Raw genomic sequence first — 27059 nt, 5'->3', positions numbered from 1 at the left:
CGCTACTTCCCAAATAGTCCAGTCAGTGGGGAGTTTTACCTTGCAAAAGGTTAGGTAGTAGCGATTTTGATATATGTTGTTAAGATTGGGACTCTAAAGAAAAAAAAAAGTTTTCGACCTTGGGAGGGTCGAGCTCGATCCGCCATCTTGGATTGAAGGTGCCAAAATTTGTTTTTTTTTAAATAATTGTGAAGTGGTCGTTTTTACAACCAAATTGTTGAACGCAAACTTAAAGACAACTAAATTACCTACATTTTTTGTAGAAAGTTTTTTTTTGTAAGTCTAATAGGTAACGAGTAATGTTAATTATGTTACTATAAATTATGTTACTTAATAACAGTCTTCGTCATCAATGTCATCATCTAACTCATTGCCTGTGATATTTGGGCTTCCATTGACAAAATCTCTTCTTCTTCGTCCTCGACATCGATGTGAACCTCTGGCGAATTTCGGCATGTTTGACCATTACAGCACCCACATACAATAGAACACTTAAATCCAGCTTTCCTGCAGCCACATGCAACGCCGCATCCTTTTTTACTATTGCATGAAATAAATTTTAAGTCTCGGGTGCTGGTTTCTTTGTCATTCTTACTGGAACAAGCCCGTTGATGTCACGTTTCCAGGCCCAGTTTTCTGGATTTTTTTGGATTCCATACCATTTTTGGACTTGATGGTACGTTCTAAATGCATGGTACCGTGTAGTCGTTCGTTAGTGGCAAAGAGGCAAGATTGAATTTGCTTTTTGTTGTCGACAACGACAACAATGGCGAAACGTTTGTAGAGGACTTCTTCCAAGGTTTCCTTATCCATGTCACCCCCGTATAAAGCAACAAGAAAGCGTGTTCCTGCAACTGCTATGTCTTCTGGTGTTGCATCATGTTGTTTGAAGATTCTTATCATGGCATTGAGTCTTGTGTCGTTTTGCACAAGCGAACTAAATTTATTTTTTCCTTGGTTGAAGAAGGACGATGTTGTATCGCAGCCGCTAAAGGCATGAAGAAACAGAATATTCTCAGCCGCCTCTTTGTATTTCACACTTTTCGCGAAATACAATCTTTCAAAAGTTTTGCCTCTACCGGGTTTGCGAAGATATATACTATTTTTTTGTGGTGCTAATGCTGTCATGCTGTCAGCAGAACTAGGAGATCAACGTCTTCGCCAATAATGAAAACAGCGTCATATGATGAACACAAGGAAATCGCAGTATTGACAATCAACTCATCAGCATCTTCTTCAGCCTGCTTAACTGTAAAATCATCCTGTATAAATTGCTTTGTAAGCATCGAAATCAGACGGACTTTGTTATTTTCATTGGCTAAAAATCGTTCTTGTGAAACTTGAACTGGCATTGTTTAATCGAAAAGAACATCTGCAGACATGTGCTTCTTCGATCGGCGAAGTCTTTCTGCGGTTTTCGTATTTTTTTCACCATCATCAAGCGGATATCCATCGAAAACAATGACTGCATATGATCCATAGTGATTTCTTACATAGTGAACGTACTTCTCGCAAATTGACCCAAAATAATCATTCCGATTCCATACAACTTTATGTAAAAGATATCCTCCATCTACAACATTAATTTTGCTACCTTCAAGTTGCACGCCTTCTGGAAGTTGTTCGAAAACACCATAAAATGATGATTTCGTACCTTTGCGCACGAGCACACTGTGTGACCGAGCATCCAGGCAACGTCCTGTAACCACCCCGACTCAATCAGTGTTGCCAAGTCAGCTGTAGACTAGGATCCCACTATAACAAATCAACGTCATCGAGCACACGGATGATGCTATATAAGTATATTGTAACGTAGAAATTTGTTAAAATGATATTGTGTAATATGTTCGTACAAAATTTATCAAGAAAACTGGAGTTTTACAATTTTTTGTCAAAATTTTCTTCTTTCAACCACTGTAACTCGTTACCTATTAGACTTACAAAAAAAAACTTTCTACAAAAAATGTAGGTAATTTAGTTGTCTTTAAGTTTGCTTTCAATAATTTGGTTGTAAAAACGACCACTTCACAATTATTTTGAAAAAAACAAATTTTGGCACCTTCAATCCAAGATGGCGGATCGAGCTCGACCCTCCCAAGGTCGAAAACTTTTTTTTTTCTTTAGAGTCCCAATCTTAACAACATATGTGAAAATCGCTACTACCTAACCTTTTGCAAGGTGGAGCCCTTTTTTATCCCCCACTGACTGGACTAAAAACCAAACTCCTCATTTACTCGCTTATTCGTCCGGTACTGTCCTATGCGTTTTCTGTATGGAGCAGTATCTCACACACGGACCACACGAGACTACATACGCTTCAGAATCTCTGCATTAAAATTACATACAACACGAGACCCAGAACCAACTTAAAGAGACTACACGACCGAGGACAAATACCGACTTTGTGTGAATTTACATACAGACCGACTGAACGTTTTTATAAATCAATCAAATCAGACAGTACGATTCCCCGAGCGACTTTTCCTTTATACACACAGACTTAACAGGTGCAAATATATTCTAATGGACCACGACCATATCTGGTCTGACTCAGATTCAAAAGCGGACGAATAAGTAACGAGCAGTAGATATTTCCTTGTCTCCCAACTTCCCTTACATTATGGTTATATATCTATTTATATATTCATTCACATAAAATTTTATAATTTTTATGTACATATATGTTTATTCTCTATCTTCCCATAAGTATATATTAACGTAAATACAGACAAACGCACCCACACACCTCAAAATGTAGGACATCATATACCGATGTTACTGAAAGCCGCCTCTGTTTCAAGTTGACAGACGGCCGTTTCCTCTGGAATATGGTTTTCTGCGATATATTTCCAAAGACGAATGCGGAGGAATTCCCCAAAAATAAGGCGTAGCTGAATTTCCCTCCCTCGCCCAACATAACACGCGCAGACATTAGTATATGACCGCGGTTGGCTGCTGGTGATGCTAAAGCTGAAGAATATGATGCTTCAAAACATGCAATTTTAGTAGGGTTTTTAGGTAACATCAAGGCCTCTGAGTCTATAATAGCCAGGTTACACTTTAAACACCCGTATAAGGTAAAAATTGTGAGGTGCAAGCTTAATTTCATAATTTAAATGATTCACCACTTCATGGAAAATAAAAAAAAATAATTTTTAAAAATCTTTACACATCTTCTCTGATAATGGACAATGTAATGCTCTCTGTATTGCTAAGAAGAAGGAAGCTCAACACGGCATGTTATTAAAAAAATAAATCACTATAAGTATTTTGTTTCTTTACAGAATTCCATCGGAATATCATCGGATTCTTCATCGGAAACTCCCCCAGCCGTCGACGGGTTCTGGGATTACATGAGAAAACTGCAAATTTCTCTTCACTACTTGGCAACACAGTTTTGACCAGTGTATGAATAGTATGATTCCAACATACATCCGTCGCATCAATTCACTATGACTTTAAATATTCTACAATCAGTTCATATAGTTAAGTTAAAGTTTTATTTCAACACTTAATTTTCTTATAATCTTCGTGTAATTCCAATATATATGTCTATTTATATCCTTTCCGAATAAAATGTTGACAACTTGAACATTATTTTCTTTAATACAATAACTATACATATCATTTCAATATACAAACCAATTGGTTTAATAAAATAAAATACTTTTTTTGTTTTAAAACCAATTTTAAAACCAATTTTAAAAACAATTTAGAAGCACAAGAAATTAAAAAAGCTGTAAAAACCAAAAGTCAAATATTTAATAATAAATTAGACATATCAAGTAGTCCAATATTAGGTCTGTTTCCAATAAACCCATAAAAAAAATTCCCAGTTCTCCTTACCTCCTTTACCACCATGCCAGTTGATGCTTTGTTTCTCCCGATTTATTGGTATAACCCATTAGTCTACATAATTATCTGGCGGTTTTTCCATTACTTGTGCACTTATGTTAATGTATTTTATGACCGTCTTTGTGTTGCTTATATTTGTATCATGTTGTCTCCCTCTATATTTTGTTATATATATGCACACATTATGTACTTCTTGTTTAGTATTAATTTGTACCCTGATGATGCTTAAGTAAAGCGAAACCGGTCGGTTCTTAAATTAATAAATATCGTGGTTTTAAAACAAAAAAGTATTTTATTTTATTAAATATGTCAAACCACAAAGTGATTGCTTTCTACAATAAATTGGTTTAAACTGAATCATTAAATTCTCAAATATGAGGGCAATGCTGAAATTTTTTTTTAAACAAATAGGATAATTTTACCCACCAGTACAGCTCACCCCCTAAGCCCGCCAATACATTTTTTTGAGAATGGATCGACAGAAGGCGGGAAAATACCATAAAATAATCTCAGTCAAAAATTGACTACACCACAGGAGCTAAAAAACACAAACCTGAAGCTGTTGTGGACTATACCAAGAACATGGGAAGTGTTGATAACTTCAAGTCAAGACAAGTAGAAACTACGCCATTAATAAAAATGGATCGATACACGCTTCAACAACGCATTGAAATTATTAAAATTCACTTAACGACGTAAGTGAAGAAGTCATGCACAAAAATAAGCGACACGCGGCCCTGGTGTATTGGACAGACCAACGGTTGAATTTGCAACAGCAAATCTCGAAAATAAAGTGGGAATCTTAATGACATTGTGATGAAGTCATGTAAAAACAATATTTGGCGTGCAGCCCGGCGTAAAACAAAACCTACAAAATTTTCAAATGATATAATAATTTCTTATTTATTTATGTGTTATCTCCCTTATCTCGATTTACCAGTTCTCTCTCTATTGTTTCAGGAAATAACTATAATAAAACTACTAAAAGTAATAGTTTTTTCCGATAAGTAAATCAATCAGTTACTAATATTTTTGATTATGCCGATAGCTAGAATAGAACCCAACGTTACCGCAAGTGGCGCCAGTACGATTTAGTATTTAAATCTATGAAGATTGGATTTACTGTAATAATTTTTGATTATGCCGATAGCTAGAATAGAACCAAACGTTACCGCAAGAGGCGCCAGTACGATTTAGTATTTAAATCTATGAAGATTGGATTTACTGTAATAATTTTTTTACAAAGCATTTTGTGTAAAAAATTCGCTAATTGCACACTCATCTCAATAATAATTAATCACGTCCTCCATATCAGTAATTTAGTCAGGAGGTCTATTAAATACAGTCAAAATGTAGTAGGTGACGAGGTTATATATATTGCATAAAAGAGGAATCTTAACGGGGCAGTTCGTTATTTACAATATACATGTGTGCGTATTTTCCACTATAATTTTCTTATGTGATTACGCTCTATTCACAAGATCACGGCGTTTTTTTATTACGCGTGCTACATCGGTGATGCATATGGGTCTAACCAAGCATCTTACCGTTTTTTTCAGAGATTCTTGGCACACATTCTTACTTCATTCACACATCGTCTCATATATATATATATATATATGAGACGATGTGACGATATATATATATATATATATATATATATATATATATATATATATATATATATGAAGACCCCAAGGCAAGAAGTTGTTAACTTACATTGAAGGCATTCTGAGATATTTAGACTTTTGCGTTTTGCCTTATAATTTTTTATTTGAATGTCATATACAATGTACTGATCCTTCATGGTGTAGTAAACAAACCAAATTTACATTACATCTAGTAATATTAAGTAGTTTTGCAGTCTAAAAGTTAAAATAAACATGTTTTCTACAAAAAAATGTAGTTAACATGTTCATGCCATCTTCAGGGATAGGTGAGGAAGATACAGAATTGAAAGGCAAGAACATGTTAAATTCTTGTTGTTTTATTTAATCAAACAAATTAAACTTTTTTTTGATATAAAGTAACTAAATAATAATTATTATTGAAAAGAAAAGGTAGCAGAGCATGTGTAAATTTTTTTTGAGACTTAAAAAATCCACGAAAAAACTCATCCAGGTATGGTAACAATTTTTGGATATCATTCCATTTGGCCGCATCGATTTCTTTGTTATCTCTCACTTTTGATGACAGCATTGGCAGGGAAGATAATGTTTCACACCTTTTTTTTTAAGATCCACTTCTTTCCAAGGCTCTTCTTCGGAGAGTGATTTTCGATATTTATAAATCCCGAATTCCTCCACTCTTATCCAGCGAATTCCTTTTTGAAAGTTAACCTTTTTTCCGATAGTGTTTTTTGTATTGTGTATAAAGTTCAGATGCCTTTTTCTTATCATGTTTTTGCATTTCAAATGCAGCTTTATGCATATTTACATGAATTTGGTCAGATTTTTTGCTATCGCAAGTCCCACAAGTGTCTGTCTTAGGCACACCAAACAACAAGTTAAACGTGTAAACGATTAACGTAACGATTCAACGAAACAGGGGCATACTCTTTTTCTCCACAAAACATATTATAGAGCTCATACAGTTTTGGGATTGACAAATCGGATGCGAGGTACAATTTATGGGGATTTTTGTTCCTGGAATAATGTGAAGCTACTGCAGGGAACATATTGATGTGTTCTCTTACTTCTTTAAGCTGGTTATCTGGTGTTTTGTTAGGCCTCGTGCAGTGGCAACCTCTGTGACTTACTGCTGGTGATGAAACTCCTGCAGCTACTTTTCTCCTCGAAATATCTAATCTACCTCTACCTATTTGGCAAATGGATTAAGGCTGGTTTGCAAACTTGTTCATTATTTCCTTGTATTGAAACAGAGTACGTAATATTTCAGGATCGTTTGGTCGAAGTGATCCTGGTTATCTTTTTAATATTCATCGATCTCAATAACAAAGTTGATTGGGCTTCTGAATGTAGTGAATAAAACTCTAGAAAGAGTTTTTGCCTAACTTCGGCATTAAATCTTGAATTACATTTCAATCTGCAGTTGCTAACACAAAGATTTTCTTCCAGTTTTGGTGTTTTAGCAGGTTTAAGGCTTTTTTTATAATTAACATAAGAATCACCTCTCATCCTAGCGTCCCGCGCTATTTCTCTTGCTCGCCCTAGCTTGGGCCTCTTCCTACTCTTTTTAGTGCCTGAAAATAATACACACATTCATATCAGTTAGCGAACAGTCAAAAATGATTTTTTTTAAAGTTAATCTGAAATTATATACCTAGGTACAGCAAGACAAATTACCTTCTAAATGACTGTTTTCTACATCAGAAACGTTTACATTGTTTTCAATTTCGCTTTCAGCGTCCTCAGTATATTATCCTACACTGCTTTCCACAGCAAGAGCTGCATCTGAAAATAATAATTTAATCTTCATTACATGCAAATCAGTAAAATAAAATTCAATTCAAGTTATAAAGCCTTATCCTCACCAGTTTGATTTAAAGTATTGAGTATCTCATCTTGTTGTACGTATTCCAAAATTATATCTCCTGTACCAGTGGTAGTAGCGATATACTCTAGACTCTAGACTACTCTGATTATCTTCTGAAAATACAAAGTACAGTAAAATAATCATTTTTAGTTCAATGTTCAAAAGAATTTAGTGTCACTATAAAGTATTTTTAAGTTTAACTTCCATTAACATGACATCATGTTGAGGTATTCCTAATAATATCTCAAACTCAACACCAGTCAAAGAGTCTTGAACACTTTCTGAAACACGATATTGTAAAGCATTAATGAAGGAATTCAAAACATAAAAGAATATTCAGAGTCACAGAGTAAAACTTTTTTTTTGCATTTACCATCCATTAAAATTACATTATTTTGAGGTATTTCTAAATGCTTCTCAGGTTGTACTAAATTAGTGGACTCTTGAACACTTCCTGAAACAAATTAATAAGCATTACAATAAAAAATTGTTGAATTTTAGACAGAAAAACACCAAAACAAAAATGAGTCACCCATTTTCAAACTACTTTAAGGATAAATTAAGATGAATGATAATGTTTTATACAGCTTACCTGATTCCCTGATCAATTTTTGACACATCTTCACCATTTTTTCACCTCTGGAACTCATTTTCGATGATTTTTAAATAAAAAACACGCACTGCAAAACTTTTTAAAACCACCAAGGTAAACGTCAAAGTGAGTGAATAACATGTTAACCATAAAAATTTAAACCAATGTAGATGGGAAGAAGTTGTTAATTACAGAATTACGGCAAGAACTTGCTAACTTAGTAGTTAACAAGTTCTTGCCCTGATTTTATCAACTTAATGTCACAGAAACACGTAGTTAACATGTTCATCACATTGATTTAAGCATGTTCTTGCCGTTTTTAAGCTCTGGCATGGTGTTCATTGGAAAGAGCGTATGCGAATTAGTTTAGAGAGCATTCTAACTCATTTTTTACGAAAATGTAAGTTAACAACTTCTTGCCTTGGGGTCTTCATATATATTATTTTGTTATTCTGACTATTGGCAAGGCCCGACTCAAGTACTTGGTTCACTTTATCCCGCCTTGTCTTTCCCTGACTTCCCTCACTTCTTCTACTGTTCACATTCTCGTTAAATGTTCTAATTACTCTAAAAACCATAGAAGAACTAAGCGCACAGACACGGATAGGGACTGTATTTTAAACTATTTAGAGATACTAATGTACCTACTGCAGCGACGAGGTGCTACGAACCTACGAAGGAAATAAGCAATGCTACGATATCCAAAGGATAAATATCGATTGAAGATGGAAGAAGCAAGCCAGAGAAAGATGTTAATAAATGTCAGAATGTAAGTGAATAGTCAGAAAATTTTATATCGAATTTAAAAGATACTTTGAACTTCTTTTGGAATATAATTAAGGTTAATTTTAGTATCGTTTCAATAATCGTGGCATTTTTCAAAGTGCATATCTTTTACAAGTGACTCTTTTCCTTAATTTGCTCTACATGCCCAAACCATCTAACTGTCCTATTTTTTGCGAATAAACAAATTTCTGACACGATCAAACATATATGATTTAAGATTTTCACGGCCAAAAGTATTTTGGTTATTTGTTTTTGGGGTGTTATGCCGTGTTGTGTTTTGAATAAAATAACACATAAAATAACACATTAACATAATTTAGATTACACATCTGCCCTGATGATGGACACTGCAATGCTGTCCGAAACGTTGGCTAAAGGAGTTAGCGCAACACGGCATAACACCCCAAAAATAACAAAACAACGATCAAACATGGTTTAACAGACACACGCCTCAGGGATCTCATTTCTACAGCATTTAATCTATGTGTATCCTTCCTCTGCTAGTTCCATGCCTCAGTAACTATATCAAGGTAGGAACCAGCACTCCACTGTGGACTGCTAGCTTAGCTTCTTTGGATAGGGCCTCTTCGAGAGTTAAAAACGGAAAAGTACGTTAAAAATTTTTTTTTACCTAAAAACCATCGATTTTATATAATGCAAAAAACGCATTCCATTTAAGTTTTAGCAACGTAGATATTAAAACATTTCGCGTTGAACTAACTGGTGCAAAAAAATGTTTAGTCAATGAAGGAGAACTTACATTATTAGATGTAAATTAATATTAGAATCCGAATGGCTTCCACCTTGATTCCAGATGGTGTCGGCGCACTTATTGCCCGACTATTGTTTACATTATTAGAGACCAGATTATTCTTTATTTTTGCATGATGTGCCAATAGTCACTTGATAGTTATTATTCCGAGATAATTTCTGTACAGTGTATTTGAATTACGTTTTGTGAAAAACAACAATTTTCTAATGCAGCGCATAAAAACAAGCGAACACCTCAGTACAGGTTCTCCTAGTGAGTTTTTAATAAAACACTACTGCTATTTACATACAATTATCGATTAATAACATGTTCTTTATATTATCAACTTAAAATCAGAAGATATTACTACATTGATTCGATATTTATACCAAGTAGGTACACCCATCTAATTTATTTAAAAATATGTATATTTTACAATCATTTAAGTTTAATTTGTAATAAACTTATTTTTAAACCCGTGACAAATTACGGGATAATATAATTACAATTTTGAAAAAAAAAAACTAAACTAATTTTCTGTTAAAATATTATACATAGGTACCTACTTTATCGCTTGTCTGTAATACTCCTCACGTAAGCTGTTCCAATTTTGAAAATGTCACTCAAATTCAAAGCAAATTTCAGTTAATAATAAATAAATATTAATATTCATTCCTGCGTGAAACTATTCAACGCACACCACAGATAAACGAAATAAGAATGGTTGATGATTTAAGCATAATAATTATAGTACCTAGGTAAACCAAATGCAGAAGTTAAAGGTTTATTTCTGCCGGTCCATATTAGACTGTGGGCCGTCTTGGCGCCTGGTTGTTACGCCACTGCTACAATAATATTTGAGAATTCCACACGTGTTTACGTGCTTTGAAGATGTATCCCATTGGTTTTTTTTTAAGAAATGATCACAATAATGATATAATTCATAAAAACCCAACTACCAACGTTATATAAATAAATTGAGTACATAAGCATATAGATGATAGAATCCCTTTACCAAAGATTTGGCTACAAACAAATAATAATGGGACACCACTAATACATTTCTAAAATTAAACGTGTTATAGCAAAAGTTATAACTTATAACTTTCCAATTGACATTTAATACGGCTTTCAAGCCGGCAGTATACCAAGTATCACGTACAAAACATAAAATTTGTGGTATTTATGCCAAATTACCTCACTGGACGTTGATGCTATGATTAATTAGTTTGTTAAATGTGGTTGGTAAATCGCAGTGTGTTACCATCATATCATCTTTGTTCAGCTGGCGTTGCACAAGAGGTAAATCTTACCAGAGGAGGACTAGCAAGGATATTTCAGGAAAACATCGGGCCCTTGACATCTCTGAAAAATATGTTGAGGTGTCAGTCACTGATCATAGATGGAACTAGTGACAGAGTTACCGACGGTGGTTGTCAGTACGGTAGATTGCTAATCGTAGAGTGATAAAACAGCACACTGGTCGTATTCAAGTTCAATGAGATTTTGAGGTTGCTATATGATCAAACGGTTCCATGGCAACACAGTGACTATTCAAAACACCTTTAAAAAGTCATTAAAAATGATAAAAAAAAATTAAACCTAACCTAACCTAACCTACTTAACCCAGATAATAAAGTTTTTAATAAAATAATTAAAACACTTTGTTTTTACCACGATAATCTTTATTTTTTATATAAAGTCAACATGTTTCGAGAACGATGTTCTCTTCATCAGGACAATTAATGTACAAAAAACTAAATTGTCAAGTATATAGAGACAGGTGTGGGTAGAAAAGGAAGTAGTGTGGGGGGGGGTGAGGGGAAGGGTGAGAGGTGGAAAGGGGAGGTGCTTAGAAGATCAAAGACAAAAAATTACAATGGAATTGTTAGAAGATCAAAGAAGATGACAATGGAATTGTAATTTTTTGTCTTTGATCTTCTAAGCACCTCCCCTTTCCACCTCTCACCCCTCCCCTCAACCCCCCCCCACACTACTTCCTTTTCTACCCACACCTGTCTCTATATACTTGACAATTTAGTTTTTTGTGCATTAATTGTCCTGATGAAGAGAACATCGTTCTCGAAACATGTTGACTTTATATAAAAAATAAAGATTATCGTGGTAAAAACAAAGTGTTTTAATTATTTTATTAAGAACTTTATTATCTGAGTTAAGTAGGTTAGATAAGGTTAATTTTTTTTTCATCATTTCTAATGACTTTATATCACTTTTTAAAAGTGTGTTGAATTGTCACTGTGTTGAGTTATCATTGAACCCTTTTACCCATCTCGTATTTAATAATTTAATTTTACTTGTTTTTTAAAAAAATATTTTAATATAATTAATTACATAAGATTCATGTAGGTACATAAGTTTTGGACATAATTCTTGTTTTATGTACCTAGTTAAATAAAATAAATCCTATAAAATGCCCGCCTGCCCGTCTGATAATCCAAAATTAATTTATGATTTCAGATAAGTAGTAATGCTTACATACGGAAAATATAGCCACTGTAAAAGATATTTTCGGGCAATTTGGGATCGTCAGTTCGCCCCTGAACAAAACATTCCTACACCTTTAATATTTTATGACTCCACGGAACTATTATTATTGTAGCTGTGGCAACACAGAGTTTTACATACAAAGGTATCTAAAGGATCGTAAAAAAGGTATTTTATTTTGGGATAGGTATCAATTACGTAATTACCTATGACAAATTATATTACCTATGAATAAGAACGTAATAAATGTTGCTCGTTTGCTTAGACTTTCATATTCATTATTCTATACGCTTCTCGTGGGGGAATCTTCCTCTCCCATCGCGAAACAGGGACGTTATATTCTTAAAGGCCTACCGATGATAATTCAATTGTTGTATCTCCCTCATTCTCACAAACGATGCATATAAGAGAAAAAAGTTATTGCAACGGAGCTCTCAGCGCCTATGACTACAGACATAATGCTGATAGCTCACTCTTACCTCTCACTCCACAATAAACTACACATGCAACAGAAACGGTAGGCACGCAGAATTACTGCTGATAGTTCTGTTGTGTATTCTCTCTCTTTCTCATAAACCCAGCGTGTAACAGAAAGAGATTTTAAAATAGAGTTCTCAGCGGCAGGATCTTATCTTGTCGGATCCAGCCACCATTCGGGCTCTCCGCTGAGATTGTCAAAGTGAACTGGCCGCATACAAATCACCGTTGAGAGTTTTAGTCCAGGCTCACAAGGGCAACTTGTGTAGCGGCGACAGTTGCGTCGCTGTCGCTGCCTTCCCAATCGAGCGTGCACACGGTGCGCAACTGTCGCCATTCACTCTGGCATTATTTTTCGGATAGGCAACAGTTGTTTTAGGCTCTTGTATTCAAACTTGACACATTTGTGTCGCAGAAATTTAAATTTATCATTGGCATCAAATGGTCACTCAACGCCATTTTATTTTTTTGGCATTTGGAAGAACCCCGTCAAACGCCGATTCTAGCTTTTCAGCTTTCTATCAAATTATAATGAGTTTGTTTAGCTTGACAAAATGATAGCTATCCTCTGATGCTGAACACAATGTATTCAAAAGCTGAAATAGGCTTAGAATCGGCATCTAACAGACACCTTTCAACTGTCAAAAAAAAACAAAATGGCGCTGAATATCAATTTGATGAAAATGTTACAATTAATTTTTTGTGAAACAACCCGTCCCACACTAACTCAATTATTCTGCCCTCATGCCGGGGAGTCGCAGTTGAACGTTGAACTGACGGACAGCCATGTCAACCAACGGCATGTTGTTTTCAAGTGTGAACTACCATATAATAGTACAGATTAGCAGTTAAACTTTTTCGGTAAAAGTTAATTTATCGAATAATAGATGAAGGGATTATAGTTAATGCCAAAATAGTGACATCATCACCAGGTTGGTAGTTGGGAGATAAAATATGGACCACTGATTAGATGGACGTAATAAAATAACGAGGTTCTCACTTGCTCATTTCCAATTTTATTTAAGTCTGTAAGCAATAATAATTAATTAATATTATGCATATTAATTTAACTTGATTGGTGTTGATCTATAGATTTAACTCTTGTAAGTGATATTAATATAGCTAGCCATTTTAAGGTCAAATGTTAGAACGCGCAGTGATGACGAAGATATTTGTAGCCATGGATACAAAATGACCGTTTCTGTCAAGTCTTTATCAACTATCACTATGTATCAATGTAAAAAGGATTTTATATTTCAAGGATACGCATCACTCGTCGCGCAAACGTATTTTTTGGCGTTTGCGCTTGGATTTACATCTTCCCGGTTTCACCAGAGTTAGGTTTCTTTATCCCAAACCTAACTGGAGACCCTGGTTTTTTCGCAGAGTTGTTTTTAAAGTTCATGTGGTCAGTGACCTCCCTTTTGTTTTGAAGATGAAGTATGCAAATTTTCATTAATTTCGGAATAAAACTGTAGATATGTATTAAAATCACTCTCCTTTATAAAAATAAAAATACAGTGTGTGGCAAGCCTACGCATGACGGAAGTGAAACTTTTAGTATTCTTCTCTCTCTCTTTTCATTTCATTCTCTCTTTTTTTCTGTTTTACGTTAGTTTGAAGATTATAGGTCAAATAATTTAACGACGAAGCATAGATTTTCTCTTTTTAATATTTTCTTATACATGAATGAATTTCGATATAAGTACAGTTCCAAAAATTTTCAATCTATTAACAGTTATGCAATACTATTTACAATTATTAAATATTACATACACAACAATATTGTTTTTCACGAATGTTTTTCTCACTTCTATCTCGTCACTACTCATTTTTGACACTAAAACTCTGTTCCAAATCGAATAAACCACAATCAATTACGTATTTCTCTCGTATTACACTCACCGCGCAGTACACGAAGCAAGCAGCTGACGCCTGGCGTGGCGTCGTTGGCTAGAGAGAGAGGAAAAGAGAGAAGAGAGAGAGAGAACGTTCGTCAGTGGCTCCCTCACCTCAGTAAGCGACTACGGTGAGAGAGCGACAGTGAACGGTAAGCGGTGGTGGGGGTCCCGTACCCCCACCACCAAATGATCACGGTTTTTCGTGACGGTCATGAGTCGGTTTTACTCCGGTCCTCGAAAATACCGAAAACCTGAAAACTTTGTCCATTTTTAAGATGGAAATAATATTATTGCAAACATTTGGAACAGTTTACTTTTTTTAAATATTTGTTTCACTTGATCGTGCCATGTCTTCCTCGGGCGTCGTCGACTTCTTCTACCATTCGCTTACTCGTCATACAATCTCCTTACTTATCTTTCTTCATTCATCACGTACGCCTCATTTTACCACAAATAATTACAAGATTCATTCTTCTTCGGACCTGCCCAACTTTTTTAGGATTCATGACTTCCTCCGAACCTGCTCAACTTTTTCTACCATTCACTTTGTGTTGTATCACGAAATCCGCTTTGTTACTGTTAAAAAACAACATCACACATCGACTTTAAGGTTAAACGCAACGCTCGTTGTATTCTACGTGTTCACAGATGGCGTTAATTAATTAATTTTGTTTAAATACGCTTTTGCAAGGTATTGCTTTACAGTATTAAGACAAATTATTTGTTTGCGCCCGTATATACGCAATATGAATATGAATCAATAGTTTCGTTCGTTTAAAGACTTAATTCTTTCGAGAAAGGCACACAAATACAATATTTTACCGATGATTCAATCCAATATTGTATTTGTATGCCTTTCTCGATAGAATTGAGTTTTTATATGGACAAAACTATTTATTCATATTCATATTGCGTATATGAGGGCGCAAACAAATAATTTGTCTTAATACTGTAAAGCAATACCTTGCAAAAGCGTATTTAAACAAAATTAATTAATTAACGCCATCTGTGAACACGTAGAATACAACGAGCGTTGCGTTTAACCTTAAGGCGATGCAATACGTAGTAATGCAAAATCTTGTGTTTTTGGTTTGAAAATGTTGTGGCCTAGAAATGTTTCAGATGCTTTAATTAAATACTGCGAGTAGAATACATCTTGGCCTTGGAAATAATCGAGTATTTTTTATATAAGTTTTTTTATGAGCCCAGAAAAAAATAATGTATAAGGCCTATGAAAACTGCTTTAATGTTCAAAATCTCCTACTTACGAACCCATTTTCGGTTATGATTTTATTGTATAATGTGGCAAATTAAGTTATTTATAAAATGATCGAAAAAAAATAAATATTGATACTGAATATCCACAAAATAAAATAAAAGGCACTTTTTGGCCATGTTTTTTTCTTGCATAAATCAAAACAGGCGTATGGTGTTAAGCGGGAATTTAAACCTTATCGCCATCTACGTAAGGGTTTTTATTGATAGCGGCTCAATTTAAAATATTACACGACGTAGTGCATCGCCTTAATTTAACTCCGTATCGTATTACCGCGCAGAGAACACGTGTTAAGTATTCTTGGGGCGTCCCCGAATTTTTCCACCATTTACTACTGTACACCGTAATGTTGCTGTTAAAAAAACTCCATTATATCGTATTTTACTCGACTCCGTATCTCATTCCAGTGCAGAGATAATGAATTACGTCTTCCTCGGGCGCTCCCGACATCTTCTACTATTCAAACTACAATCTAAACAATCCTGACACTAATAACAAAAACTTTGAAATTATTAGCTAAATCGGTCGAGTAGTTTTTACGTCGATAGGTCACAAACAAAAAAACATGATTTTTTATGTATATATTTTTTTAAATATGTGGTATTAGTTTTATTTGTGGTATAAGAGTGCGCACACTGATTCACATAATTATTTCATTACAGGAATTTTTAAAAAAATAACAAGATTTTAAAAACATATACTACAGACTGTGTAACTCAATCATAATCTACGGTTGCATTGGGTGGGGAGGCACAGGGAGAACAACATTAAAAAAAAATAAATTATTTTGTACATTATTTTTTACAATTTATGTTTTCCAGTAATGTAGGCCTCACTGGGTGGCTTGCCCGTGCTGAGGCCTTCATTTTATAATATGAAAATATAATCTACATATTATTTAAAGAGAAAATAATACATTTAAAAAGAAAATAATACTTTCAAAATTAAAAATACTAAATACATAATAATATATTTAAAATTAAAAAGTAATACAATCAAAATAATCTTGTGTGTTTGTGAGTGATGTGTGTTTATATTGGTTTTGTGTGTTACGTGTAGGTTTTATTTTTATTTTATGCTATGACATTTTGGTAATATTGTCTTTTTTGTTCTTTAATCCATTTTGTAATTTTGTGTGTGAATTTATTTTTATTTTCCTCAATTTTAATTTCAAGTTTTACACTGTTGAAAGCTTTTATAGCATGGTATTGGTAGTGTCTTTGTCCAAAACTTGAATTTACTGTCGGAGTTTTTATGTTTTCTTTGTACGCTTGTCTAACTGGTCTGTTATTAGTGTTATTTTGTGTATGTTGAAATTTATTTTTTTTTAAGATCGTTTTCTGCGCGGTTTCTATGTACCTAATTGATAGCCGAGTTTGTTGCTCCTAAAAAAAAATTAAAATATTAAACTCCTACATTAAAACTGTTATTGAAGGCACAGAAATCTATTTTACGTGTTATTATGAAGAAACCTCTCAGATATTCGAGCGACGCTCTCTTCAAGGAATTTAATGTACTGGATGTCCGACAGTGTTATACAAAAAAATAGTAATCCATGTTCGTAAAAATAAAAACAAAATGAAAACAGCCGAACACAAACATCAAACCACAAATAAGGGAAGAAATTATCTTTCCGTTCCAACAAGCAACAGAGCGGCTAATCAAAAACTATTTTCATATCTCGGTCCTAAAATATATAACAAAATCCCCTCACAGCTGAAACTGTGTGAATTGTCAGCCTTCGGTCCAAAAATACCAAAATGGTTATTAGATCTAGGCAGGACTGATTCTGAAATATTACTAAAAATGTAATCTGATCATTATTTACCACGAACGCCTAGTTCTATCTTTGCTTTCACCTACTTATTTTCTCTATTCTTAAATCCTGTATTCCTCTAGAATAATTTGAAACCTGTTAAACCTTCCTAGTTGGACAGTCAAAACCTTCCTCGCATATAACGTAATGCATATTATAAAAAATAAATAAATATTTTACATTTTTATATACCTAAATATATTTATTTGTTGTTGAATATTATGTAACCATGCAGTGTGAGAACATCCACTTATCCTTAGTGTGTTTGTATCCCACTGCGTTCATACGTGAATCTTTCACCCGATCAGAACGGCATCCTGGACGTAATGTATGCAATAATCAAAACTAAAAAAGTAACCATTGTTAATCTGACAAACAGTTAACTGTTCCGTTTTTTTTGTTGACAATAAATGGCTAGAAATTTTTTTTAAATTTTTTTTTAGTTTTATCTGGATGAGGCAAGAGCAATGGGCAAATCTTTTTTAGAGAGATTTTTGACAGAATAATGCCTCCTTAGCGTTCTTTCACATCGCAGATTTGAGCTTAACTTCAATAATTTCTATATAGATGATAGAAACAGGGAGATGGTCCATGGACCATTGTTTGTATATAGAACTTCCTGAACGATGCGTATCGCCAACATCGTTCACCCATACTACTGTAAATCGCATCTACGTACAGCGACGCCTCCCTTTGTTTCTATCTACACACCATATGTGTATCTTTCTTTGTCTAATTGCTTTGAAATTCCGTGCAGTTTGGTCGTAGTTCGCCGACACTCGGCACGCTTTCACTTCATTTATAATTATTTGTAATTTTTATAGCGCTGTTTTTGTGCAAAATAACCTCAAGGTCGCTACACAAATACATAATACATTTTTACATTGATCCATGCTATCACTAACTACAGTATTTTTATTAATTTATGGCTAACAGATTGTATCCACCGGATCGTCGATCAGTGATGACTAATACAAAGCTTTATGTACAGTGCATTTAATTGATGAACGTGATGCTAGAATGTACGTATGTTATTATTCTTATTTATTTATATTTTGTACAGGCAGATACTATACAGTGTCATACTTACCTGGTAGGTCACTTGAGATTAACACTGTTTATTCACACTGTTTATTGTTCACACGCACAGGACATATTTGGACTTTCCGGTATTTATTTTAGTAAAACGTATTTATGTTCTTTAATGAGCTTGTTTAGGAAAAGAAATACAACTTTTATGCTGGGCGTTACTACAGTACAAGGTTTTGATCGGAATTCATCATTCTAAATCTGATTCATCCGTCGGTATAAGACAGATTTCGAATAACGTAAATCCAATAAGAAAGGTGTGATTATGATACAGGGTTTTTCAATAAGAGGTGTTATTTTAAATAGCCCGCTATTTCAGTAGATGTTACTTTTAAAGCTGTCATTTTTTGACGTTTGACAAGTAGAAACTACGCCATTGATAAAAATGGAACGATACACGCTTTAACAACGCATTGTAATTATTAAAATTCACTTGAGTGAATCAAATGCAAATCATCTTGAGTGATGAGGCCTATTTCCACGTCGGTGGTATCTTCAACAAGCAAAATTGTCCCATCTGGGACTCGGAAAACCCAAGAATTATTGTTGAAAAGCCTCTCTATCCTCAACTTGTGACTGTTTGGTGCGGTTTAGAGTCATTGGACCTTACTTTTTCGAAAATGAGTCTGGAGCAACAGTTACGGTGAATGGATTGCGCTATCGAGAAATGATTAATGATTTTTTATGGCCGGAATTGGATGGTATTAATCTGGATAACAACGTTTACTTTCAACAAGACGTCGCCACACAAGCAACGAAACCATTGATCTTTTACGTTGAATATCCAAATAACACCTCTTATTGGAAAACTCTGTATGTTCACTTTGTTTATATTTTGTATATGGCCGCTTTTAGTTTCGGAATCAACTGATCTGTTAGCTAGCTGACACCCTGTGACCGAAATATTGAATTAATTTTCTTTATTTTTATGTAGGCGGCTAAATAAGAGACTAACTAATGATATTTTTCTGACAACATAAACTTCTCTGTATTCACACAATCTACATTAGCGACGCCACTGACTGCAAAATGAATAGATAATATCGATCGGTATTTCGTTAGAAATCGTTATCTAAGTCCTTCCAACTCTACCGTAACAAGAAAAATATTTTATTTTTAACCCAAGGATTACGACCATTTTACCGGCATAATATTGTGTTTCTAATTTTTTTATGTGAAACCGTTTATTATAAGGCTCCCATAATAATATCCCGCCAGAGTTAGCGATGAAACGATTTTTTTGTCGCCAAATCTTTTAATATAACTCATGGCCCAAAGGTTGTGGCGCCTATAAACTATTCTCCGTTGCTTTTCTTACATAATTGATTAATTATGCCCAGTGACGAACGAAAGAAGTTACGATAATTTAGTTATTTTGGTTTTCCAACTTCAATGATATATAATTGCTTTAATTATGTATTAATATGAATTATTTTGTGAAGTATGTGTATTTTTCTTCTTGAAGCAATTTTTTTTCTTGGTTGCGATGCCATACCTTCTTGAATAAGTTACTCGATTAGTGGTTATCTTCTTTTTTTCTTCAATTTTACTTGGTTGTGACGCCAAACCTACTTCAATAAGTTCCTAGAATGTTGGTTATCTTCTTTTTTTCTTCAACTTTTCCAGGTTGTGATGCCATACTTTCTTGAATCAGTTCCTCGATTAGTGGTTTTCTTTTTTTCTTCATATTTTCTAGGTTGTGAATTTTACTTGAAAAATTTTTCGACTAGTGGTTATATTACCTTTTTCTTCAATACTTTCTTCACAATCGACCATAGACTTTCGATAGCGTTCATATCGGGACTATTCCCAGGCCGCTGAAATTTGTATTATCTTGAAGATGTTTGTGGACAACTTTAGTATTATGGCAGTGAGCCTTGTCGTGCATGAAAGTTTTATAGTGAATACCTCACAAGAGTCCCAACTGCTCCCGTCTGGAGCCAGTGAGACTATGGCATCCCCCCAATTGGGGGATGTTGTGAGGGTGAAGGTAAGTGGGGAAGGGAAAGAGGAAGGTGGGGAAGTACCTGGCTATTCAGATCTAGTCACTAAACACGGCTAAAGCCATTTGGAGCAACGTTTCAATTCTGAATGGTGGTCTTACACCAGGGCGATACTGGTAGTATCTTCCACTCTGGAACGTGCCGCAAATATACTATATATTATTTTAATTAATTAATTGTGAAATAACACAAACTAATCAAATAAAATTTATTTGCGCACGCCGGGTTCGAACCCGCGACCTTCGGAATGGCAGTCCAATGCGTTACCACTGGACTATGCCGGCCGTTCATCATCATTTGGAAAATAAGGTTGCCATATAAAAAAAAACACAAATACCAACTCAATTTCATGAATAAATTATAAAACAGGTGTAAAAATTACATTCTTAGCTTAAAAACATGTGAATTTGTGCTTGTCCAACGATCTGCACACGTCTGTACTACCCACCTCAAATTTTTAATTGTTCTGTAAATGTAAATTTACCCAAAAATAAGATAAATATTATGATATGTATTGCTTTATAAAATAAAAATCGATTGATCTCGTCTCATATTTGTCTCGCCCGCATACGAAGAAATACCAACACCCACCTCACTAAATATACAAGTGCATTTCACCATTCGCCATTCAGTGTAGGTCGTTCATCCTCAAGAACAAACGAGGACGATAAGTGGATGCTTCCTATGTGGTAGGGATATATAAATAAGATATTATATGTATGTTTACATGTACGGGAACGTTACCGCTCTTGTCTTTGAAGTAAATAGTTGCACGGATTAAAGACTGGCTCGGAATGGCTTAAGAAGTATTGAGATTGTAAATACGTGTACTAGTATTATGTTGTAGATACATGATAAAGTACATATTATGATGAGCTTCATGACTTCCGTAAGTTAGGAAGTTAGTGTTGGTATTGTACTGTTATGAATTATTATTAAAGACTTATTTTCATATTTTATTTTACGACGCTACATGTAAGTGTTATTTTTTTAATTTCTTTATTGTTTTGTTTTTATTATATCTTTAAATTTCGCTTTATTCAACTCAGCGCCTTACAACTTCAATCCTAAAATAAATAAAAATAACACTGAAGGAGAAGATAATATTAATTTTTTTTATTGTTGATACATTATTTTACAATATTTCATATTCTAATTCAGTAATGTTGGCCTCACTGGGTTGTTTACCCGTGCTGAGGCCCCCATTTTATAATATAAAGTGTCAGCTACACTACTCACTTCAACGCTTCGACGAAGTCCACGACGAAGTTAGCCGAAGTTCGAAGTGCGTGCCCACACACTCGTGCAACTTCGCGAGTCACGCTTCGAGTCCTTTGACTCGGGCGCATTTACCGACAACAATCGGAAGTCGGGCGAAGCGAAGCGAAGTTGCCCGAAGCGAAGTGAAGTTCGTGCCCACACTATCGTATTCGGTCAACTTCGATCAACTTCGCGAGTAGTGTAGCTGGGCTTTAAGAATTTATACATTTAAAAAAAAGCAAAACAACATTAAAATAAAGATAAATTTAAACTAAAAATAAAGATTAAAAAATAAAATATAATTATCACACTAAAAGAAAAATATTAAAAGAGAATGTAAGTCGGCATTTATAATGATTTATGTGTTTGTGTAATTAATTGTTTGTTTGTTTTTTAATTTTTTATATTTTTAAAGTTGTTTAATTAATCGAAATGAAACATGAAACAGAACAAGACACAGAAAAATAAAAAGAAAACGGTCTGAATTGGGAAGCGAACCCAGGATCTTCGTCTTATCAACTTTAATAACATGCTTTGCCTAGATCAGAGGTTCCCAAAGTGGTTTATATGGACCACTTTGTCCCCTGTCTGCACAATGCAAAAACAGAGGAACTATATCGCCACCCGGTTGTAGGGCAGGCAAGGGAAGGGAATCTGTTTACGAAAAAAATAAATGATTATCACATGGGACGTTAATAGTTTTAGGAAAATTCAATATTCGGCAGGCAGGGGGGTACGGAAAAAAAAATTTCCAAGTGGTCTACGGAGCAAAAAATTTTGGGACCTCTGGCCTAGATGAACCTCACCCCATGAACCCGGGCACCCCTACTGAGTCACCAAACGGAGCAAACCACTTGGGTTGACATGTGGCAGAGGTGTTGGTTATCCAATATATGGATCATAGGGCGGCGATACCCGTATCCGCCTCTTAAATCTGTTTCCAAATACTCGTCTCATTGACCTCAGGCCTTCGATGTAATTTAAACATGAAACTCTAAGCAGAGTTTTTTGTGTAGCAGGGAACAAATAAATTTCATGAATAACTTTTTTGATGTTATACACATCAATGTAATATATCATTCAAGAAGAAGATAATACTAATAAATCTAAACAAAACGTGAAACACAGAAAATGAAAAAAAAATAAAACGAATCGAACCCACGATCTCTTGTCTTACCGGGAAAGAGTCTTAACCACTCGACCATTGGGATCTAGTTTATAATAATAATAATCGGATTATTTGTGTAGCGCCGTTTTCGTGAGAAAATCACCAAGTTGTTTATTAATATGACATTTAATAAATAGGTGCCAATGGTTGAGTGGTTAAGACGCTTTAACCTTTCTTTATCTGTGGTGTGTATTTACTACACATTACTTCTAATAACTTTAATAACTCTAGAAATATAATAAATTCTGGGTCCACATTTTAGGTATTCCTCCGTTATATATTTATGAACTGAATTAAAATATAAAATTTTACGTAGTTTTCAAATTCAATTAAAAATCAGAGATTTTTGTTAAAAATCGGAAACACCAATACAATCAACCGTGTGACAATGATACGCGAAGAGTGTGCGAGGAAATGACGCGCTATTGATGTCCCGCTTTAGTTCGCTATGCGGAAACATGAGAAATCCACACGTCCGCAGTTGTATTTTGATTTGGACCATCGATACCTACGACTCCATAGCTGTGTGTGTGCTAGCCGCCAACCAGTCGGTCACGGACCGTCGATGTGGACCCCTCGCACGTTTTTTTAGCATCTGCCGATGGTTTTATAATGTTTTCAGCAATTAAATTACAATTATGATCATAAAATATAATAAACATTAGCGATTAGCTATAAATATTCATATTTTTCCGATATGAAATCGCTTATTTTGAGATGTGTATTGACTACACAACACCGGAACGCGTGGATTTTTTTAGCACAGTAAGGGAAAGGTTAAAAAAAGAGATCCAAGGTTGGATTCTTAGTTATGACTGTTATTTTTTTTAATGTTCTGTTTCATGTTTCGTTACGATTTATTAGTATTATCTACTCCTTCAATAAAAAATTAACTTTAAGTATTTTAACAAGGTCTAATTAAAATTATTACTAAGCCAAACAAAAAAAAAACAAAAACAATGATTCTACTTTGGAACTTAATTATAAATAATTGTTTTTACAGGCTAGCGAGGGCGTTTCCGATCCAGCGCCAAGAAAACCGACCAAGAACAAGCAGATCTGATTCTGTTGTATTTGACCGTCACACGGGCAAATGGGCCACTAGGCTGGGACAACCAAACAGCCGCACCGCAGATGCACGGGGAATCTGTGTCAGATTATTTCAGAACCATACCGATTCAATTATATGTGTTTACGTGCGATGGTCTGACTAATTCACACATTTGTATCGCGTCAAACTTTCAAATGGATCTCTATTTTTATTTTCCGTCTGATGAATGAAAACCAAACCACTACAGAGTCATATCCCCGACATTGACGGACAATGGCATCTCTTAGAACTTTCCTGTCTGAGATTTGAAAGACGCATCGAACCGAATCCGAACGCATTTAGAAGCACTATTTTCAGAGGCATTTTCAGGTAATGCGTTATAGAATTTACTGTAGAAGTATAAACTTTTTGACGGCCTCCTTGGTCGAGGGTTGAGGCTATCGACCAGCAAACTGGAGGTCGCGGGTTCGAATCCTGATGGTCAATTCTATTTGATTAATTTGTCCTATTTCACAAATTATTGTATATTTGCGGCACGTTCCAGAGTGGAAGATACTCTCCCGTATAGCGGTATCGCCTTGGTGTATGACCACAATGAAGAACTGAAACGTTGCTTGAAATGGCTTTTGCCGTGTTTGGTGTTTTGGAGCCAACCTTCCTCTTCCCCATCTCCTTTCCCTCCCCACCACTTTCAGCCTCACAACATACCCAAATTAGAGATGCCATAGTCTCACTGGCTCCAGACGGACTCTTGTGTAATTTCACTCATAAAAAATAAATAAAAGGGAATAGAAGAATCGGGATAGGTAAATTGTTGTTATTTAAACACACTAATCTCGCTTGTCCGTGCTGTGTTCAGTGAACTCAAATTTGTTTTGAATTTAATTGTCATTTTCTAAATTGGAACTGATTGTGCGAAGAATTCAGATCAGAGATAAAGTAGGTACCTATTTATAATACAATGTTTTTATTATAAATAGGTACCTACTTCAGAAAATAATTTATTGGAGGTGAATAGTTTATAAAGCGGTCGGTAAGGCCGTATAATGTCGCCATTACTAATTAACCTTTCAACAGAGTCTCTATTAGGTAAATGCGAAGAAAGATTACACGGATTGTATTATTATGAATTAACAAGTGATTAATATAAATCTTTATATTGACCGCATTTGACCTTACTTTAACAAGTGATTAATATAAATCTTTATACTGACCGCATTTGGCCTGAGTTTCAAGTGATTAATATAAATCTTCATACTGACCGCATTTGGCCTGAGTTTAACAAGTGATTAATATAAATATTTATACTGACCAAATTTGGCTTGATTTTAAGAAGTGATGAATATAAATCTTTATACTGACCGCACAACGAAAGATCTGCAAAACTTTCGTAAAAAATCTATGGAACATTAAATGAACGTGGGCTTAAAGTGTACGTTAAAACGGGATGCACGTTAATTACTATAAACCTGACTAATTAACGGCTACCATTATAATTAGGAAAATAAATGTCGAAACAATAAACAGATACAAATATCTGGGCGTTTTACTTAATGATCAATGGGATCACAGCCAAGAAATCAAAACAATCAGCCAAGAAATGGCTCGCGGTGTGTTCCTACCTTTACACGGATGAAAAACTTGCGGGAGTAGAAGTGTGGACCTTGACAAAAGGAAAAAAAAATCCGATAGTATAGCGGCGCGTGTTAAGTTTTTCGGAAATACATTGAAGGACTAATAAAAAAATAATAATTTTGTTAGGAATCATGGAAATGACGCCGAAAGCAGTGTTTCAGAGCAAACATTTACCATTTTTTTCACGCCTACTGCCACTTTTTGCCAATAACTCCCTTGAAAAATGAATGCCAATATAAATAAATACAAAATCTTGATGGCTTCCTATTAATAATAATTCTTGATGGTCCCACCATAAGTACATAACTAATTAAATTAGTATAGAATTATATGTTCAGTCATTTTTTTTCAGACAGTTCGGGATTATCTGTTTTTCTTGGTTATTCGATATCCCGCAATCCCTTAGGAATACTTATAAGTCAAAACTTCGAGACTCGTGTATTTACGAGTATGTATCGTATGTGCGTTACAACTTCAAACAACGTCATAATATGTATATTTTGACGATTGATATTCAAATGTCCAGAAACTTAATTGTTAATTTTAATGCCACGACTACGAAATGGAGCCCGAACAACTTAATTAAGTAATAATTGAATATGTTCGTGTGTTAGTATACACATTTAAAAATGCGATTTGTTTCAACGCGCTTTATTACAGTCATAAATGGCTTCCGTCAATTTGCATAATCCGCAACAACTTCAATAACTATTGCAGTCGAATGTGATACTCGAAGTTATTTATTCAATTCGAGCCAAATTTGCACCATCGAGATGCTAAAGACTTGTTAAAGGGAGCGATCATCGGAAAGCATTATATGATTATAAATGTTACGGTAGCTAATTAAATACTCATCACGCCATTTCCCCCCAGAGCAGGATGAACCGTCATAGATCTCTGTTTTCGAATACGTTCCTTGTGTTATTCTCATTCAAACATTATCTCTTGCCATAATCTTCTCTTCCTATCTTTACGGGCTTTTGACACCGACTCTATATCTGACTTGTATTCCTTGCACATACATGCTCAAATCATCTTTGTGTCCCTTTCTTAATTTTGTTCATTACCTTTAGGTACATAAAACTTGCATTCCTCTCACTACATTCGTAATACGGTATTATAATAATAATAATGTAGGTAAAATGCCTTTTCTTATCTTGAATCTCGTATGATACGGGATGACGGTATAGTAGAGGACTTGATAATATCGTCCTGCTACTGAGAGCTACATTGTAACCTCTACTCTGTTATTGGGGAGACCGGGGCCGGTTGGAAAAGCGGTAAATAGGTAAGAGGCCATTTAAACGCTACGTTCTACAACCTTCCACAACGCTGCAATGCCGAGAAATATTGTTCTGCAGTTACCGTTCAACCGGCGCCGATCGGCTGTGCGTGAACG

At 34.7% G+C, this 27059-nt stretch overlaps 1 long non-coding RNA gene across 1 annotated transcript; it reads right to left on the bottom strand.

Annotated features, from left to right (window-relative positions):
• Positions 1-6783: 6783 nt before the first annotated feature.
• Positions 6784-7620, bottom strand: LOC149409405 (uncharacterized). The gene is made up of 3 exons (XR_016305182.1): positions 7349-7620; positions 7161-7268; positions 6784-7057 (listed from the first exon to the last, which is right to left on the bottom strand). It is a non-coding gene; the product is annotated as an uncharacterized LOC149409405 (long non-coding RNA).
• Between the last annotated feature and the right edge of the window lie 19439 nt (positions 7621-27059).

The sequence above is a fragment of the Hesperophylax consimilis genome, chromosome 31, assembly GCF_061612785.1.
Source record: "Hesperophylax consimilis isolate HC1 chromosome 31, BYU_Hcon_1.0, whole genome shotgun sequence".
Taxonomy (NCBI): domain Eukaryota; kingdom Metazoa; phylum Arthropoda; class Insecta; order Trichoptera; family Limnephilidae; genus Hesperophylax; species Hesperophylax consimilis.
This window is presented reverse-complemented; position numbering and strand designations above follow the sequence as displayed.